This window comes from Vigna unguiculata, chromosome 4 (genome assembly GCF_037176805.1).
Source record: "Vigna unguiculata cultivar grain cowpea cultivar isolate G323 ecotype 2 chromosome 4, ASM3717680v1, whole genome shotgun sequence".
NCBI lineage: Eukaryota > Viridiplantae > Streptophyta > Magnoliopsida > Fabales > Fabaceae > Vigna > Vigna unguiculata.
In genome coordinates this window covers 7,692,026-7,713,028 of record NC_140795.1, presented here as the reverse complement: position 1 = coordinate 7,713,028, position 21,003 = coordinate 7,692,026, and the positions used below count along the sequence as shown (strand labels likewise).

At 33.6% G+C, this 21,003-nt stretch overlaps 2 non-coding genes across 2 annotated transcripts; both read right to left on the bottom strand.

Annotated features, from left to right (window-relative positions):
• Positions 1–18,970: 18,970 nt before the first annotated feature.
• On the bottom strand, positions 18,971–19,045 carry LOC114182807 (small nucleolar RNA SNORD18). The gene has a single exon (XR_003604243.1). It is a non-coding gene; the product is annotated as a small nucleolar RNA SNORD18 (small nucleolar RNA).
• Positions 19,046–19,159: 114 nt separating this feature from the next.
• LOC114182815 (small nucleolar RNA Z199) lies at positions 19,160–19,252 on the bottom strand. Its single transcript, XR_003604250.1, has one exon. It is a non-coding gene; the product is annotated as a small nucleolar RNA Z199 (small nucleolar RNA).
• Positions 19,253–21,003: the final 1,751 nt, after the last annotated feature.

Sequence of the window (21,003 nt, the reverse complement as noted above, 5' to 3'; positions counted from 1 at the left end):
GATAGTGGATTTGAGAGAAACTTGGTACCTAACCTCAAACCGGGATTGGTTTTACACTTATAAACATATTTTAAGTGGATTTGTGTTCATAGGAAATGATTATGCCAAGCGAATGAAGTGGGTCAGTTGAACCTTGGGTATAACCATTAGCATTGAGGTAAATCACCACACCACCTCTATCATACGACATTACATGACGCGAGAGTGCATGGTCAACACAATTGTCCAAGCTTGAGATAGATTTTATAATATGCTTAACACAACACATGCAATTCGAACGAAGTTTTCTCGGAATGAAAGTCACTCCGTTGGAATGCCCGCTAGTCCCATGCATCCTTCCTTTCTGTTGGTTAACAACCAACCATATATCACTCACTACTCCTACATGAAGGGACTCTCTTTCTTTTTGGAGAGAATCATTCTTTCTTAATCAATCATGCCTCAACTAGATAAATTCACTTATTTTACACAATTCTTCTGGTCATGCCTTTTCCTCTTCTTGCTTTCTATTTTCTTCCACTACTTTTTTCCTTTAGGTATACAAGTGCGTCTCTTTTGCTTCTATCTAACAAGGCCCAAGTTACAACGGGCTCTTTCTATTATGAAATGGTTCATCTTTTTCTGTTTATTGGTTAGTTTAGTATATAGGATTTATAACTTCTTTGATTTGATCTTTATGTATGCCCCGTACTTCCCCTTTCGTCCGGTGGATCCCACTCGGAAGCTTCTAACCTATCGAGGAGGAAAGATTGACTACTACAAGGGCTTGTGCCAACCAACAAGAAGGGGGACGAAGCAAAGACATCTATTGGCCAGAACCAGACATTGCCCTTTACCATCCCACCACTAGGAGACTTAGAATAGATCCAAGATCGCCAGCCCAAGCCATGCTATCCAGAATGAACTCTTATTTCATCCAAGATGGAGAAACTTGCACATAAGCAACAAGAGCTTGTTGTATATTGTCACAGTTTGAGTGCATTGTACATTGCAGGGAATCCTGTCTTTCATTCTAGAACAAAACACATAGGTTTGTATTATCACTTTGTTCGAGAAGTAGTAGAGGAGGGGAGCGTAGATATGCAAAAGATTCATACCAATGAAAACCTAACAGATGTTATGATAAATCCAGTTATTGATAAGTTTACGTGGATTCGATCCTACTACGTCCTATAAGAAGAATAAGCAACATAATAGTAAAGAATAAAGCATGATGCAAAGATTTGATCAATTTCATCAAAATCTTCAAGTGGAAGAATGTGAGAAAGATAAGTCCCACATTGGTAGGAACTTAGCTTGATTGGAAAAGACTTACCTTGGACGTTACTTTTCATGTTATGAAAGAAGCTCAATGTTTTCTAAAGAACACATCCCAAAACTCTCAACCTTTTTATTTCTTTTTTTAATAAAATTACATTATTTGTCTATTATCTTTTTTTTCATCTTTTATTTTCAGTTGTGAATACTAGTGTTATTGTAACGTCCTAGTCGGAAATTACTTATTAAAATAAATAAGGATTTAAATAAAATAACAACCTCATTTATTAAATCATCAATTCCCAAAAACACGGGAAAATTTAAATTTAGATAACTAACGCGCCATTATAATTAATAAAAATATGAGTCGCATCATTCATATTACTATCAAAAGTGTCTAAAAATTATTACACGTAAATCCTTGGACAACATAGTGACTAGAAATAAAATCCCAGAGATATCCCCACTCCGTCTCTAAGCATTTGCCTGCTCACCTGCATCAACTGGGTTGTGCGATATGCGTCGCTTGGCGGGTCATCCCTCGACCGCCAGACGATTCATGGTGAAATCCAGAAAATGAACAAATAAGCATGTGTTCTATATAAGCGCCGTCTATATTTTATTTCTTTATTTTTTTTAATTTTAATAAATCAAAAGAGAGCGCTCATAAAAATAAGTGCAATGTATTGAGATACAAATATAGAGCATGTAATTGAACAAGCGTTATCTATTGTTCTGATCCTTTTATTAATTAAAAGAAAATTCACGCCCTCACATTTCCTCCTTTTCTAGTGCCTACTCATTTCAACACCACTCTTTCTTTCCTTCCGTTTGTGATTTGCGACGCCCTCGCAGTACCTTCTTTGTCAGCGCGTCTTTGTTTCTGCGGTGCCCTCCCTTCTTCATTAGTGCCATTGTATTTCTGTTGTGCCCATTCATTTTCATCTGCGTTCGTTTTGTGTGTGGTGCTCTCCCTTCTTCATCAATGCCTTCGTTCGTTTCGCGACACCCTCGCAGTAACTTCTTCATCAGCGCGTCTTCGTTTCTGCGGTGCCCATCCTTCTTCATCAGTGCCATTGTATTTCTGCTGTGCCCATTCAGTTTCGTCTGTGTTCGTTTTGTGTGCGATGCTCTCCCTTCTTCATCAACGCCTTCGTTCGTTTCCACCGCAGTCGTGCTTTTCAACGTCAACAGTCTTGCACTTTGTGTGCGGTGCGTTTCATCAACGCTTCTGTGCGGTGCCCTCTGCAGTATTAGATCAGGAATTTTCTTTTTTATTATTATGTTGTATCTTAGCATCTCTATATAGCTAATATTAGTAACTAACATGATAGATCAAGAAAATATGGACCGAAAATGGATGTTTGCCAGTCGATTATCAAAAGAATACAAGGATGGGGTGAAAGAGTTTCAAAGATTTGCAGTTGAGCATGCAAAAAACCCTAATAGAATCATTTGTCCTTGCTTGAAGTGTTGTCATTCAAGGGTAGTCAACGCAGATGAGTTGGAAGAGCATTTAGTATGCAACGGAATTGATAAAAGTTATTTATGTTGGAGCAAACATGGTGAAAATAGAAAAAAATGATATAGATCATGATTTCCATGGTAGTATAAGTGATGCACCAAAAGAGACTGAGACAACAAATGGGTTAGACCAAGTTGAGGAGATTTCAAATGTTATCGAAGAGGATATGCAAGATTATCCAAGAAGAATACAATTTTGGTAAGAAATGGTAGACAAAGTTAGAAATAAATTATCTAATTGGAAAGGTAGGTTGGTCTCCTTCACTGGTCGTGTACACCTAATCAAATTTGTAATTTCACCACTTCCTTTATTATATTTAGCCTTCTTCAAAGCTTCCAAAAGTGTATGTAAGAGCTTAAAAAGGTACAAAGGAACTTTCTCTGGGGCTGAGGGACTGAGGATAGAAAGATAGCTTAGATTAAATGGGAAACTCTATGCAAATAAAAGGAAGGAGGGGGTATGGTATAAAAGATATAGAGAACTTTAACAAATCCCTTCTAGTAGAATGGAAATGGATACTAGGTGTGGACAACCAAGGTGTGTGGAAAAAGGTGTTAGAGTCTAAGTATGGAATCCTGGAGGTTAAGCAACTCATGTATTGCGATCTTTCATCTTTTTTCTTCCTCCACCAGTGATATTTTTTGAAAAAATAATTAAACTCTTAGATGATGAATAAATTAACTATGTAGATTTGCAAATAAAAAAATAAATTCATGTCACATTTATAAATCTTTTACATTATAATGAACAAACCACTATTTGTAAATTTTGATTCAAAACTTTGTGGTGAACTTATGTAATGTAAGATAGATCTCATTTTGAACCTTTGTTTTCGATCATATTTATTTATGGCAGATGTATATTTTTTCTCCGGCAATTCATCATATTTATGGCATATTTGATCAAGCTTGCAAATGATTTCTGAAATAAGAACAAAATAAAATAATATTCAAGGTACTAAGCAACACTTTTAATACTCAATATTATAACAAAACCAGAACAGAGAGCATGAAAGTCATGATAACATAATTTAAGACATGTACATTCAAGGGATTTAACATAGTAATTGTTTCAAAATATGAACCGTATAAAATAATATTTAAGATGCTATATAAAAAATATATATAACAGAAATAAAAATAAATAAAGCAATTATGAATACACAGCTCAAAAATGTTTCATATAGATCAGAAAAAAAATAGAAACTAGAGTATTTCACAAACTAAGACTTTAGAAAATATAAGTTCAAAGAAACTTAGTATTTGAGCCACAACATATAGGATTTACAAAACAAATTTGAAAAAAAAAACACAAAATAAAACGACAGATTTAATTTCTTTAAAATACTTGTGCCAAATAGAAATCAAGATTGATGTAACACGGAAAGTTCTCCAAAAGCTACGAACAACCGAATGTAAAGTTGAGGATTGTTCCTGGTCCTATCCCTCCTCCTCCCCTCCCCTCTCTCCGTTTCTCGCAATCGGAGAAACAGAAAGTCCACACCCTGTGCGGGGCTACTTTTGCACGGAGGGGAGATAGTGTGGTGGCACGGAAAGCCTTGCATGAAGCTAGGATCAATATTTTAAAGTCGATGGTTAGTGCCCATCTCCTTTCCTCTTCCCCTCCCCCTCAGTCCCCCGCTGTCGGAGATATCGAAAGAGTTGTAGGAACCTTGGAGGAAGAAGTGGGAGACGATGACTTACGCGAAAAAGAATTAGAGTCGAAATTGATGGATCTCGGGAGGGTCTACGCCCTACGCGGGGCTTCTTTTGCACGAAGAGGAAATGTTGCGGCGGCACTGGAAGCCTTGCATGAAGCTAGGAACAATATCTTAAAGTCAGATATTTTAAAGTCGGTTGTTAGTGCCCCACTCCTCCCGCCTCCTTCTCAATTCCTCGCGAAAGAGCGGTGTGAAGAGACTAAAGACGATGACTTGCGCAGGAGAGGATTAGAGTCGAAATTGATAGATCTCGTGAGGGTTTACACTCTACGCGTGGCTTCTTTTTCACGGAGAGGAAATGTTATGACGGCACTGAAAGCCCTAGGTGAAGCTAGGAACAATATTTTAAAGTCGATGGTTAGTGTCCCTCTCCTCCCGCCTCCCCCTCAGTTCCTTGAGAAAGAAGCTGAAGACGATGACATGCGCAGAAGAGAATTAATGTCGAAATTGATGGATCTCGTAAAGGTTTACGCCATACGCGCGATTGCTTTTTCACGGAGAGGAGATGCTATGGCAACACTGGAAGCCCTATGTGAAGCTACGAAAAATATTATAAAGTGAGTTATTTTAAAGTGCCCCGGGTAAAGCTACGAAGAGTATTTTAAAGTGGCTCGTCCCCTCCCCTCCATCAAAGATATTGAAAGAGGTATAAAGAAGGATAATGACACAATGCCCCAGTTATTTGACCCCAATCTTACTCGCCTACGTGGCATCCATTATTTTAATAATTTTAAATGAAACGGTAATTGGAGGCAGCGTCCCAAGTGAGTTTGCGTCATGTGCACGCGCGGTGAATTGGAGAAACATTTTAAAAAAACACAGTGCATTGATTTGTTTTCCCTCGTTTCTTCCCCACAAGTTTCTTCTTTCTTCTTCGAGCAGGTCACACAAGCGTAGAGGCATTTGTATTGCAAGAGTTTTTTCTTCCCCAAAAGGCTATCCTTCCATAAAGGTTGGTGTTGTGGGTCGCATGGAAGCGGATAGCGAATTCCGCGGAAAGTGGTGGGTATCGTTCGGTGCATTACTTGGGCGCACTCTTGTTGGCGTAGTTGTTGGTTGATTAAAGGCCATTCACACAACGAAGATTTGGCCGATAGGTTATTGGTTGAATGTCCAACGCGATAAAATTATTCAGCACTACGATCTACTGTTGAAGAAATAATTGTTGTAAATGTAGAAGTTAGAATGCCATAACAGGATTTTTGAGATAATTTTAGATAGGGATAGTTAGATTGAGGTAGACGAAGGATAATGAATGTAGTCATTGTATATGTATTTTGGAAACTTGGATGAAATAGGAACTGATACATTGGAATATGTTATTTAACTTGTAATGTGTTATGCAGTGTTAGAAGTAAAAGTGTGATTGAAAAAGTCACTTATGTTGGCACAATTGTATATATTGTTGAATCATTTGTTAGAGTTAATATGTAGTTTGTACATTGACAGATATATTCATGATTTGATGGTAATCTAACCATCAATATACTTAATTTTGGGAAGGCAATTGTGCTACTTTTGATTGTATTAGTAAACTTCAAAAGGTGTTCCAGTACTGCCTGTACAAAATGTTGAGTATAAAAAGACAATTATGGAATTAGAAAAGTAGACTTCATTATCGTACCAGAAAAATTGGTTTTTATTTTCAATCTTCAGTTCCAATAACTTGTTTAAGTTGTGTGGTGATGATTGATGGTTATGAAATTATTTGGATGGTCTTTGGATTGTATCCAAACCATAAATTATGTAATAATACACTCGAAAAAAACTTCCAGTACTGCCTGTACAAAAAGTACAATGTAAAAAGACACTTATGGAATTAGAAAAGGACACTTGATTATCGAACCAGAAAAGTTGGTTTTTAATTCAATCTTCAATTGCAATTAGTTATTTAAGTTGTGTGGTGATGATTCATGGTAATGGAATTATTTGGATGGCCTTTGGATTGTATCTAAAACACAAATTATGTAATAATACACTTGAAAAGTAGTTGCAGTAGTGCCTGTACAAAAAGTTCAATGTAAAAAGACACTTATGGAATCATAAAAGGACACTTGATTCTGGAACCAGAAAAGTTGGTTTTTAATTTAATTTTCAATTCCAATTAGTTATTTAAGTTGTTTGGTGATGATTCATGGAGATTGAATTATTTGGATGCCCTTTGGATTGTGTCCAAACCAGATTTCATGCAAAAATACCCTTGAAAAGCAATTCCAGTAGTGCCTGTGCAAAAAGTTGAGTGTAAAAAGACACTTATGGAATCGGAAAAGGACACTTTATTCTTGTATCAGAAAAGTTGGTTTTTAATTCAATCTTCAATTCCAATTAGTTATTTCAGTTGTTTGGTGATGATTCATGGAGATGGAATTATTTGGATGGCCTTTTGATTGTGTCCAAATCAGATTTCATGCAAAAATACCCTTGAAAAGTAGTTCCGGTAGTGCTTGTGCAAAAAGTTGAGTGTAAAAAGACACTTATGGAATCAAAAAAAGACACTTTATTCTTGTATCAGAAAAGTTGGTTTTTAATTCAATCTTCAGTTCCAATTAGTTATTTCAGTTGTTTGGTGATGATTCATGGAGATGGAATTATTTGGATGCCCTTTGGATTGTGTCCAAACCAAATTTCATGCAAAAATACCCTTGAAAAGCAGTTCCAGTAGTGCCTGTGCAAAAACTTGAGTGTAAAAAGACACTTATGGAATCAGAAAAAGACATTTTATTCTTGTATCAAAAAAGTTGGTTTTTAATTCAATCTTCAGTTCCAATTAGTTATTTAAGTTGTTTGGTGATGATTCATGGAGATGGAATAATTTGGATGCCCTTTGGATTGTGTCCAAACCAAATTTCATGCAAAAATGCCTTTGAAAAGCAGTTCCAGTAGTGTCTGTGCAAAAAGTTGAGTGTAAAAAGACCCTTATGGAATCAGAAAAGGACACTTTATTCTTGTACCAAAAAAGTTGGTTTTATATTCAATCTTCAATTCCAATTAGTTATTTAAGTTGTTTGGTGATGATTCATGGAGATGGAATTATTTGGATGGCCTTTTGTTTGTGTCCAAACCAGATTTCATGTGAAAATACACGTGAAAAACAGTTACAGTACTGCTTGTACAAAAAGTTCAATGTAAAAAGACACTTATGGAATCATAAAAGGACACTTGATTCTCGAACCAGAAATGTTGGTTTATATTTCAATGTTCAATTCCAATGACTTGTTTGAGATGTGTGGTGATGATTCATAGTGATCGAAATATTTGTATGGCCTTTGGATTGTGTCCAAACCAGAAATTATGTAATAATACACTTGAAAAGCAGTTACAGTACTGTCTGTACAAAAAGTTCAGCGTAAAAAGACACTTATGGAATTACAGAAGGACACTTCATTCTCGAACCAGAAAAGAAGTTGGTTTTTAATTCAATCTTCAATTCCAATTAGTTCCAATTAAGTTCAGAAATGTTAGAAGTTCATTGTTCCTAGTAATGAGTATGGTAAAATTGGAATATCCTATTTTGCACTAACATCTCTTAAAAAATTGTTCATAAACAACACACTTTTGCAAGCCAATAACTTCAAAAAATGCACAATATGCCTTTCTGCACTAAGATGTTTTCTGTTCAAAAAATGTTGATGAACAACACAAATATTGAATCCAAGAAATGCAATTCTTGCACCAAATACATAATTCTGGTTTTTTGTTCATTGCAAAAAACATCAAATGTCATTGACAAACAACAACCACAAAGCTTAGAATGTGTTTGTCAATGTCATCGGACTTCAATGTGGAGAGTGTCTTATCCACCAAAAAATGTTATATCCATTAAACTTACAACCTGCAAAAAGAAATATATTTTGCAGAAGAAGAACACTAAAATTAGGGCTTCCAATTGTCCACGAAGCTATAACAGCGATCCATCTCTGTTATTCTTTCCCAAAAGAGCACTGTCGCTTTTCCCTAAACCGCACTCTCGTCTTTAGTTTAAACCTCAACATTCACTCGAGCTTCTCTCACGCGTCACTGCTCTTCTTTCATTTAAAAATATTAAAATAATGGATGTCACGTAAACAGGTAAGATTGGGATCAAATAACTGAGACATTGTATCGTTATCCTATAAAGAATGCGACTCAAAGAAATAGAATAATTTGTCAGTAACTTTATTTCTTTTATTTATTATTATCAATATTCAGTTTAAATTTTTATTAGACTTGATGTGTCTGCCGATTATCAGGCAGCTATAGTGTCTCTGAGCTCAGGATTCTCCGGGGTTTCTTTATGAGGATTTTTGTCTGATACATATTTATGCTTTTTCTTGGATCTTGACATTAGTTCGTGTCTTCTTGATAATGTAAAAAACAATATTCATTAGTTCAATAACTTGGAGCTGTCACTTTCTTTCAATGTTTTATCATTTTATTCATTTGATTCTGGCAGTGAAGTCAAGTTATTCAAGAAGCTCATTTCGCATAAACATTTTGATTTTATTATATCTTTGATTTATGGCGCGGACGGGACTTAAGACATTAAAGATAAGATGAATTTAGTGCTATTTTAATAAAATATATTATATTATATGATTCAGAATTCATATAATATAGAGATTGTGTAAGCATAGTAAGTTTAATTGTTATTGTGGTTCATCATTCATACATGGTGGCTCCTCCTTGGATAGTTTTTATTCATTATTATTGACGTTTTTAATTTGAGACTTTTATAAGTAAGGATGATTAAAGTTTTTATGCCTGGAGCACATTTTACTATAATCAATTTTCATTTTTTTTTTCTGATCGAAATGATTTCTGCTATATGCTCATTCGGATATCATCGTTATTGGAAATGAATTTCTCTTAGTTTGATTAATTGGGTCGGAAGCTATGAAGTTTGGACAAGTCTCGTGTCCATATCGGAAAACGACACTCATGAACAATCATACTAGACATATTAATAAAGTGTTCAATTAGAAAAATACTATGACTTTAATATAATTTTGAAACGATTCTAATAGTTAATAATTACAAATTTAATAATTTTTAAAAAGAATTTTTAAACTTGTAAATTTATTACATAAATTTTTATTATGATTATAAAAATAAGAAAAAAATAATATATGATCACTACTTTTCACTTTTTTAGATATTAGATAGATAAATTAGATTTATTTTTGTACTAGTTGAAAGTTTGAAAATAATATATACATATGTGGTGTCTCGTATCCTATATTTTTCAATTTAATCGTATCTTTGTGTTCGTGTCATATTCGTATTTGTATTTGTATGCAGGCTTCATAGGCAGGCTTCATAGGTTGGAAGTGAAGCTTTTGTGGCTAACTTATTTGATTCCAAAGATATGTTTCTAAAACAATTTTAATGGAATCCCTTCCTCTTCTCTCCATGCATCCCTCACTCTGGCTCCGCCATGACAGGCCTGCCGGCGACCTTCCCTCGCCACCATGGCCAATTCCCCATATCAAATTTGGGTTTTTATTGGTTTTCCAATTTGGGTTCCTCTTCCGCACTTTTTTGATCCTCGTTGTACTGATTAAATTATTTTATTATTTACCTTTAGTGTGTATCTGGGTTCCAATAAATTATCTTATCAACTTAGTGATCACTTACTACAATTTTGTTCTGCAAAGGATTGTGAGGTGTTGAATCTTAATCACAACCCATTTAGCAATGGGTCGCTTCCTGATTTTTCACTGTTTTCATCCTTAGAAAGATCATCACTTCAAAATACTAGTATTGTTGGACCATTATTATTTGGTTACTTGCCTCGTCTTAAAGCTTTAGATCTTAGTTTAAACAATTTGAAGGGATCATTGCAGGTCACTAAATTTGTCTCGTTGCATTTTTTGGATCTTTCACACAACAAATTGAGTGGGAGACTTCCAAATACTATTGGATAACTTTCTAACCTCTTATTTTTGTCCATCTCTTCAAATGAGTTGATCGGGGACATTAGTGAAGGGCATGTATTAAGGATAATGACTTAGGTTTTTATACCCACTTTTTACCCAGTGAAGTGGTATCATGCGTGTACTTCTCATAATGTTTTCTAATTTCTTTTCATTGGTGTACGCTGGATATAGGAAACTAAAAGGCGCTTGAAACATTTGAATGTTTAACCTAGTTTTCACTTTCACAAATACCCCTCTCCTGTGAACCTCTCTTCCGATTTGTTCTGTTTTTCTTTTTTTTTTCCTTTTCATGTTATTCAAAGGTTTTTCTTCTTCTTCGTTTGTTTGAGGGGTTTGATTTGAGTAAACCTTAGGAGTTAGGACTTAGGGCTTAGGGTATCATTATACTCTATCCTTAGAGTTCACTTTTGTTCTTCCAACTCTATTTTACCTCTTCAAGAAGAAAAGTATGAAGGTATGTTTAATCGAAAAATCTCTAATTTAGGATCTTGACTTTTGTTTAAAACTTTGTAATCGGAGAACCGAGGTTAACATGTTAACATGATGTTGTGCCTTTCCACTCGTTCACTTTCCCAGAGTCCCTAAAATCCCTAGTCAATGAAATGCCTACTTCAAATTTACGTGTACTTCTTAACATTCATGAACAGTCATCGGAGTCGAGCTGCCTTAAACATGGCTAAAACAGATTTTAACTTAGAAGATCAGATTAAACCCCACCTTCCTCCAAAAGTGTTTAGGATTTGTGTGGCATGTGGTTGTTATTTGCTACTTCCGATTGAATACATGGAACTTCTCTGCTTTGCTCTAACCATGCTTTTATAGGAATACATAAGTACTTGCTCCTTTGCTTTATGTTCCTCAAGTTCATTTGTAGTGTCTCTTAGAAATTCACTCACTCAGAAGTTCAGAAACTTTATGAAGGTCACACTATATTGATAGATTTGATGTATATTTTTTTATATATTTACATTGATATAAAATAAAAACTTTCAATATTTTATATTTTGTTAGATATTTACATTGATGTCATAGTGAATGAATGTATCTTACAATTTTAAATCATCAATGAAGATCATGAAGACCGTGAAAACAATATTGTAGAATAATTAAACAATTCTAGATATGTTGTCTTTTAACTTTGTAGCTTTAACTTTGATTAGGGGTAGGCAAAAAATCTAATTTTCTTGATTCAATCTACTTTTGCTCCCATCCAATCCATTTATAATCCATTTTATTAAAAATCCAATCCATTTAAAATCCATTTAATGGATCTGTATTTCAATCTAATCTACATTTTATATATTTTATGGATTGGATATCCATTTTATAAATCAAGATTTTTAAATATGGATAATCCAACAAATCCAATCCAAATTTTCAATTTAAATTTTTAGTTGGGTTAGACTAAAGGTTGAGATAGACTGTGCTAAATTCAGACTTGGACGAGCTTTGCTCGACGACCTATACGGATTGGGCAGGCTTGATGACCATAAGAGGTTGGGCGGGCCTAAAGATATGAACGAGCTAGGCGGGCCCGACAAACTAAATGAGTCGATCGGGCCCAACAATCCCGAAAATTCGCGTGAGCTCGATGACCCGAACGGGGCAGGCGGGCCCAATGACCTAACGAGTCAGGTGGGCCCGAAGAGCTGAACGGGTCAGGCAGGTTCAAAGAGCCGAACGGGCCAAGCGGGTTCGAAGACCCGAACGGGTCAAGCAGGCCCGATGACCCGAATGGGTCAAGCAGGCTCGAAGAACCGAACGGGTCAGGTAAGCCCGAAGACCCGAATGGGTCAAGCGGGCCCGGTGACCCGAACGAGTTAGGCGGGCTCGAAGAATCGAACGGGTAAGGTGGGCTCGAAGACTCGAATGAGTTAGGCGGACCCGAAGACACGAACGAACCAGGCAGAACCAATGACGAAAACAGGTCAAGCAGCCCAAAGACCCGAACAGGTCAAGTAGGCCCAAAGACCCGGACGGGTCCGACTACCCGAACGGGCCGAAAGACTAGGATGGGGCGTACGACATAGACGGGCCCGACAACCCGGACGGACCCGACAACCCGGACGGACCCGACCACCTGGACAGGCCCGGCCACTCGGACGAGCCTGACGACCTACACGGGCATTACGATCAGAATGGGCATGACGACACGAACGAGCTGGACGTCCCTGGTGGGCGCGACGATCCGGATGGACTTGATGACTCAGACGACCCGGACGCGCCGAAGACCCGGACAAGCCTGACGACCTACAAGGGCCTTACGACCTGCATGGCACGACGACACGGACGTGCCCTATGACCCAGACGGGCCTTATGACCTGAACGAGCTTGACGATCTGGACATGCTTGACGACCCAGGCAGACTCAACGACCTGGACAGGCCTAACGACCTTGACATACCCTACGACCTAGACAGGCCCCACAACTCGAGTGTGCCCGACTGTTTGGACGGGTCCGTCCGGGTCGTCTGCCATGTCTGGGTCGTCGAGCCCGTTCGGGTCGTTGGGTGCATCTGGGTCATCCAGGTCGTCGGGCCCGTCCGGGTCGTCTGGCCCATCCGGGTTATCCAGGCCTTAATGACAAAGTTTAAAAAAATTCAATTTAAATTTCTTTTATAAAAAATAGATTCTGGATTTTGAACTTGATCCAAATATTTGGATTGGATTTAAATCTTGATCCAAACATTTGGATCTGAATTTTAAAAAAATTCAAACTACTTTTGCTAAAATAATGGATTTGGATCAAAAATTTAATACAATTATTTGGATCTAAAATGGATATGGAGTGGATCATTAAAAATCTAATCCTTGCCCACCCCTAACTTTGATATCACGATCTTCACTAAGGACTTTATAGTTTGAAACTATGGATGTTTTATCCAGGAATATTGTTTGAAGTGTTGATTGCATTTAATGTAGTGTGACATTTAATTTAGTGCTTCAAACATAGTAAATATGGTGTGCAAAAGGTCTCAAACATAGACAAAGAGTAAAAAACAACGGCTTTTTGTTTCAGACTTTTGTTTGGACACCCGTAATGATTTTCTGCTAACATGAAATGTGATTTGGTTATTTAGTTCACTATCTTATAAATTTGATGCACATTGATCAATCACATAATGCCAAAAACTTACTTGGCATTACCTTCCGCAGTAACACCAATCATGGTTATCTGCAACATAGAATGTTAATCGGTTATTCAGTTTAGTAAGATCTAATAAATTCCCCATTATCATAACGATTTTATTCGCAAAATATATGTAGGAACGGATTTTTTTTCTTTCTCATCGCTAAACACAGGTGGACGGTGTGAGTGAAGCCCTTGCTTTGCGTATTTATAAGCAACAATATTTCGTTAGAGGGATGACTGTTATCAATTTAAAAACTTAAGATGTTTAGTTTGTTAGGTTTTTTTCTTAAATATTTAGCATAATTTTAAAAAATGAAAAAAAAAATTCCTATTATTAGTCCTATTTTTATGGATCGTTAATTTTGTAGATAAATGTTTGTAGATGAATTCTTTTTAACTTCATCATTTTAATTTTATTTTAATTTGGTTTATTTATATTTATTATTTAATTTTAATTATATTTTTTTATTATTTATTAGTTTTTTTTTCAATCTTCTATATTATATATCTTTTAAAATATTGAGAGAGATCTTCTGCTATACTTGATTTATCTAACTGGATAGTTGTATCATAAGAGAAGAATGCACATTGTTCTTTTTGCAATGAGGGCATTTTCTTTTAAGGATAGCGTTACAACTTAGTTTCTTTTTAATCTTTCCTTCGTTTAAAATGTTATCCTATAATGATATTGTTTGTTATAAAAATTGTTTGTCTTAATCAATTTTTTTTATCCACATGCCCATTTTATTGTTTTTATTATTTTTTATTTTTTAAGCAAAAAAAGTTTTTTTTCTTTATTTTTTAATACTCCTATGATTGTAAAAGTCAGGGATAATATCTTCATGGATATTATCAAGTTACTCTCTCAAGTAAGCTTGAATGAAAAATGTACGGATGCATTTTTTTTTCTATTGGGAAAAAAAATTGACTCAATAAAATAAGCTTAATTTTTGTGATATTTAAAGTTATTGATTCTTTTATTATATTAAGTTATGCTTCAACATCTTCTCCTTCTAAATATGATGTTTTTATCAATATGTTTTTATGTCATGATGATAATTTAATTGTTTTGTTTGATAACATTTATTACATATTTTTTCCTGCTAAAACTGCTCTTAAGTTTATGACATAAATTAAAACATATTGTTTATGACTTAGGCTGAAGTTCGAGATAGACCAATCCAAATTGGGTCAAAGGTTAAGATAAGTCGACCGAGTCAAAAGTCGAATGAGTTGGTAATACCTGAAGACTGGAATGAGCCAACTCGTGTCAAAGGTCGAGACAAGTCGTCAAAGAGTAAAGGTCTACACAAGTCATCTGATGTCGAAGATAGAGATAAATCACCACATTCTGAAGGTCGTGACAAAATAATCCAAGATGGGTTGGCCTAGACCAAAGATAGATACTAGCCAATTACAACTAAACGTTGAGTCAAGTTGACCCTAGTTGCAAGTCGTGATGGATCGACTTAGGTAGAAGTTTGGGTGGAGGTCTAATGTCATGGAAGGAGAGATTATTGTGTTTAAAAATTGTTATTACTTAGGTAGAATTTCTTAAAAAATTTCTATATGGTTTACCATTATTTAAATAAGCCTATATAGGCATTCTGATAGCCAAGTTGTTATACCTAAAGTTTCTAGAAAAAAAATTAAAGAAAAAAAAAAGACATTTGAAATTGAAACCCAAATCTATTAGAAACTTAATTATCCATAGTATTTTTTTTCTATTAACTTGGTTAGGTTAGAAAGAAATATTGCATATTCGCTTATTAAAGGGTTAATGCATCAACAAGTACTTAAGTCATCGAGGAGAATGAGACTAAAACCCATAAATTAGTTGCAACAATCGACATCAATTTTCACATGAATGGTGATCACATAGAATGAGTTTGATGGATAATATATCAAAGTTGTTAGTGAGTGTGATGGTGGGGTCACCATTATGAGACATGGATAAGTCTCTAAGTCACACTCATGAAAATAAGATACATGCACAAGGTCAAATGAGCAACCAATGGTTAGAACCTAAAATAAACACCGATATTGTGTGTTATTTACTAAAACCAATTAAGAGGGGATGTAGCAAAAACAATTTAGTCTCCACATTTTCTCGAGTGTAAGTGTATAAGACTAAAGTTCCTTATTGTTGAAGTATAATATATTGTTTTAAAAGATAATATATTTTTTTTATTTTTAAATTATATGGAGGATTATTGGAAATATTTAATATAATTAAAAAAAATTATATTGTTACTTATACTTTTATGGTTAATTTATGGGTAAAAGTTGTTTATGGATAATTGTTTTTTAAATTAGTACCTTTATTTTATTTTAATCAAATTTATTACTATTTACTATTTTATTTTAATCAAATTTATTACTATTTACCATTATATACTTTCTTCTACCAATAATACAACCTATATGCATGATATTAACAAACAACAAACAAAACAACTTGTATAAAGTGTTTCAATCTTCTATTCTATATTACATTTATATTCGTAAGGTTGATAAATCTATAAATCCTCCGATCTTATGGGTTGTTGTATAGGAGTACATATTATATTCTATTTGACATGTGTAATAAGGTGTTTTGCCTCTTAAGACAATGCTCTATGTGCCTAGCCTATACTTTAATTATTTTTTATTTAAAATTTTACCTTATATTATTATTATTATTATTTATTATAAAATTTAACTTATCAATCTTCTTTTATCCATATCTTTGTCCTATTGTTATTGTTATTATTTTTTTCTAACTTATATATCTTTTGTTTAATGGGAGAACTTTACTCTTGAATTTCTCACAATTGGTTGAAGAGAAAGACACTTGATAAGGATAAAAGTGGTTAGGGAAGTATTGATTAAACACAATTAGATTAAAGTGCTGTACTTTTTCGTGCAAAGCAGTATTGTGATAGTTCATTGCACTGAATCGTGTTTATGAATGACAGCTACCAAAATTTTGCAATACAGATGCAATATATGGTCATTACTAAACTTAATACTGAGTATGTTGTAGTGTATGACCTTTTGCTTGTATCTTTACTAGTTTAAGCACCTGTACATCACACACAAGGCATGTACAGTATTTATTAATACATTATATCTGAAATGTATTTAATATATTATATATTATACCCAAAATGTATTTAAAATTATGTCTAATATATTTATATAGATTAACCTTGGTTAAAACCGAAAATTTAGATTTGAGTCAATTGCCAATGCAATGCAAAGCTAACTACACCATGAAAATCATTTGTATGGAGTGCCACTTTAAAACTTTAAACATTAATTTCTTAGTAATTTCATCCTCTCCCCCTGATCTACCAGCAGATCATGTCACTCCACCACCTTTTAGGAACCTCCAATATTGAAACGAAACCATGTAGTTGTTGTTGAAGCTTTGATTTAAGCTATTGTGAATTGCAATCATATTAACTAGCAATAGCCATTGCAGATTCTAGAACAAACTTAAGCCATATAATGAAGAGGTTAAAGTAATGATTATAGATGTTTATATATTAGTATAAATAGCTTAGCGTAATATTTTTATTTTGAGAAAAAGAAAACTATCAACAAAATTTTATAAGAAATGTTTGACTTTACATTCACACCAAATGCTTCCTCATATTCATATGTAGGATCGCAATCCTTTGTCCCAAAAATTGAATTTAATTAATTCAATTTATACGACTTTGGAACAATTAAAAAATTAAGTTCAACAACGGATTTTACAACAAGCCTTATATAGGGAGCTTCAGGAATTCTAAATAGTTGCTTAAACAACGAGTTATATTTTCATATTGTTTGTGCTAATATTGACATGTTTGAGATGATGAAATTAAAAAATAATTGATTAGACTTTCTATTATAAAATAGAGTACATTATAACACATGTGTCATCTAGGACCGGTAATGTTCTTCACTTTGCATTAAATTAAACCACATGCTCTCACTTGTGCGAGCCTTCCCTCATTTATAGTTTCAAATTTGTTTTATTCTATATTTGTTTTATTCTGTATTTGTTTTATTCTGTAAATTCACATTTATCAATGAGAACTCTCTTCCATCAGAATATGTTTCTCATCTCCTATTCTTAAGTCTCAACCTTTTTCCTAATTGATGGGAAAAAATGGATATGAAACATAATAAAATGGGGAGAAATTAAGTAAAAATTAGTAGTAAGTAAGACGTAACAGTAAGGGGAGAACGAACAAAAATCATGAAACAACATAAGTGATGCATTAGAAGCACAGAAAATATAGGAGAAAACATGATTATCTAGCCTACTCTACGTTACCATGTTTGCTCTAATATGAAATGTTACTACGATCGTATACTGATTTATCTGAAATCACTTGAATGTTATTGTTCTAATATATTTCTTTTGAAATTGATCTATCAAGATTTGTTCAAAAAATGGTATTGATATAATCAAGTATTGGATCAATCAACAAGTGGTATCAATATAGATCAATCAACAAGTGGTATCAGTGCATTTGATAGTCTCCCAACAAATTATATAGGAGAAGTAAGAAAAATAGTTCACTTAGAACTAGAATTCATTAAGTCATTCAATTCAAGTAAGCATGTTTCATAATAATTCTGTAATAATAAAAAGGGTGGAGATGGTTGGCATTAGGTGCTAGAAAACCCCATTAGATGAGTTTAACAGTAAGTAGATTTTGATGATAACTTACAAAGTTACAAAATGTATTTTACTCAAGAGATAAGAACTATATCATCCGGCAATAGAAAACCAAAGACACATCTATCACAAAACAAAACCTATTGTTTCTATTTTATCTTCTGAATACTCGTCTTATCCCATCTTCTGTAATTCTATAGAAATGTTGCTAATACAGAGATAAAACTAACTTTTACTGTAATAGAGATGTATGTTTCACCATTGGAATTCTACAGTAAAGGAAATACATTTCAGAGAATACTAAGGCCGGAGAAGCGTACACAACGGAATTGCAGAAAAACAGAACGAAAAGTGTGGCTCCCTAATTATATGCAAAATATAATTTAAGCAAACAAACAGAATAAAAATTATAGCTCAGGAATAATATTGTTAACACAATATAACAATAAACGATTAATAAATAAAAATAGGAGCATAAGAAAAGTGAAGGAATGTTTGTCTCATGGCCAGTCCCAAATGGTAAAGGCAGCGACGCCGCTCCACAAGGCTATGGAATATGAGACTACTCTGGCGGAGATGCCACCTCGTAGGGCGGCTCCGTCACGCCGGAGAATTGTTTTATGACGGTTACTTGAGAATATGCAAACACAGTTCGTTTGCCCTCTAAATAAGTGTGAGACTCTAGATCAGAAATCTCCCGTCAATGCAATTATAATAAACAGAACAAATCCATTATAATAAATCAACGATTCTAACTATGATTGGAGATCAGAAATTGGTAAGATTCGTCGGTCACGGTGATTCAGAAACACGGACCAATGTAAAAATCATCATATCTCTTTGCTTTCAGATCTAATCGAATAAATATAAGAAGGGAAAATGTAAATTCAAAATCAACAACCAGACATAAAAAAATATTATTTCAAAAACTAGAAGTAGAGAAAGAGAAAATCAATCATCAGAGACTTAAATACAAGGAATCATGGAATGAATCCAATCATATTGTTGCAGTTTTTTTTTTTTTTTTATTTCTCATCACATGATTTATAAAGAAGAAAATAGTGAAAAAAACAATAATCCAAAAATTGGAGACAGATAAAAACCCTAATTGGGATCAATTTATACTCTGAGTGACCTGAAACCCAAGCAGATGGAAGAGGCACAAATGTGAGAGGCTGTGAGTGAAGCCCTTGCTTTTCGTATTTATAAGCAATGAGCAACAGCATTTGGTTAGAAGGATAACTAGTATATTCAATTCAAAAACTTATTTAATTTGCAGGGTTTTTTTTTTTTTAAATAGTTAGTATAATTTAAAAAAAAAATAAAAATATCCTATTTTTATGGGTGGTTAATTTTATGAATAGATGTTGTTTATAGATATATTTTTCTTAACTTACACACATCTGTTTTATTTTAATTAGATTTATTATTATTTAATGTTTTATTTTAGTTATAATAATAATTATTATTATTTATTAGTGTTCTTCCTTCTGCATATAAACATAACATACAAAGAATAAAACAATTCATATAAAAGTGGTTTTAGATCTTTGTTTATATTATCTTTTAAAGACAGTGCTATGCACACTTTAATCTAAACTCGTTTTTTTCATTTAAAATATTATCATTTGTTGTTATTATTTGTCATAAATATTGTTTGATTTATTTTTTTTTATCCATAATATCTTCTTTTTATTGTTATTATTATTATTTTGTATTTTGTCTAATAATATTAGAGAGAACAAAATTCTCTTTTTCTTTATTTTTTTAATATTTCTTTATTTTTAAATCAGAAATAATATTATATAATATCTCTATTTTATATATATATATATATATATATATATATATATATATATATATATATATATATGATTAAGTCATTTTTAAGTACGTCTGAAAAACTTTACGGATGATTTTTTTTTTAATTTTGGTAACAACAAATAAAATTCTGACTTCACTAAAATAAACATACATTTTTAAAGAATAAGTACTCTGTTGTCTTTGAACTTGTGAAATTAACACATGTCATTCTAAAAAAAATTCATATAAAATTAGGGATGTCAAATTAAGACAGCTTACACAAATTGGCTCATCACAGATTGAGCTAAAAAATGGTTAACTTAACGGGATCACTTTTTGGTGAACCAAAAATTTTGCAACTCGACCAACCCACCACGGGTTAGTGGATTGACTCGCTTATGAATATATTTTTTTTTCTTTTTACAATTTATTTTATATATTTATTGCATTACAATGAGAGTTGATTGACTTAATTTATTTTTTATAATGGTGGAATCAAAATATTCACCTAATTTCTGACATATTATTATAATGATAATAGTTAAAGATTAAACTATCAACGTATATAACTTGACAAACAAATTAGTTAAACATTCAAACTATTCAAATATTATTGAGCAACATTCTAGCATATATGAAATTGTTGACCTATATAATCAGAAGTAGTAATTGTAATGTCATGGGTGGTCCATAACAAGTGTGTGTAATTGGTTTTGTTTAGAAAAGTATCATTTTATAGTGTTTCATAAAAGTGTACAAAAACTTCTTTCCTACACCACATTTATTTATACATGGCCACCACTTATGCAATAGATATGTATGGTCTTTTTTTCAAGAACAATCACCCACTGAATGACTTAGGATTCATAAGGCTCAATCCGACAAGAGTTTCCACCGTGGTGCGCAAAGCGCAACAAGTGGCGTGACCGAAGAAGCCGCTATTGACAATGCCAATAGCGAAGGAAGGTGAAAGTTCTAGCAAATGACGTCGAGG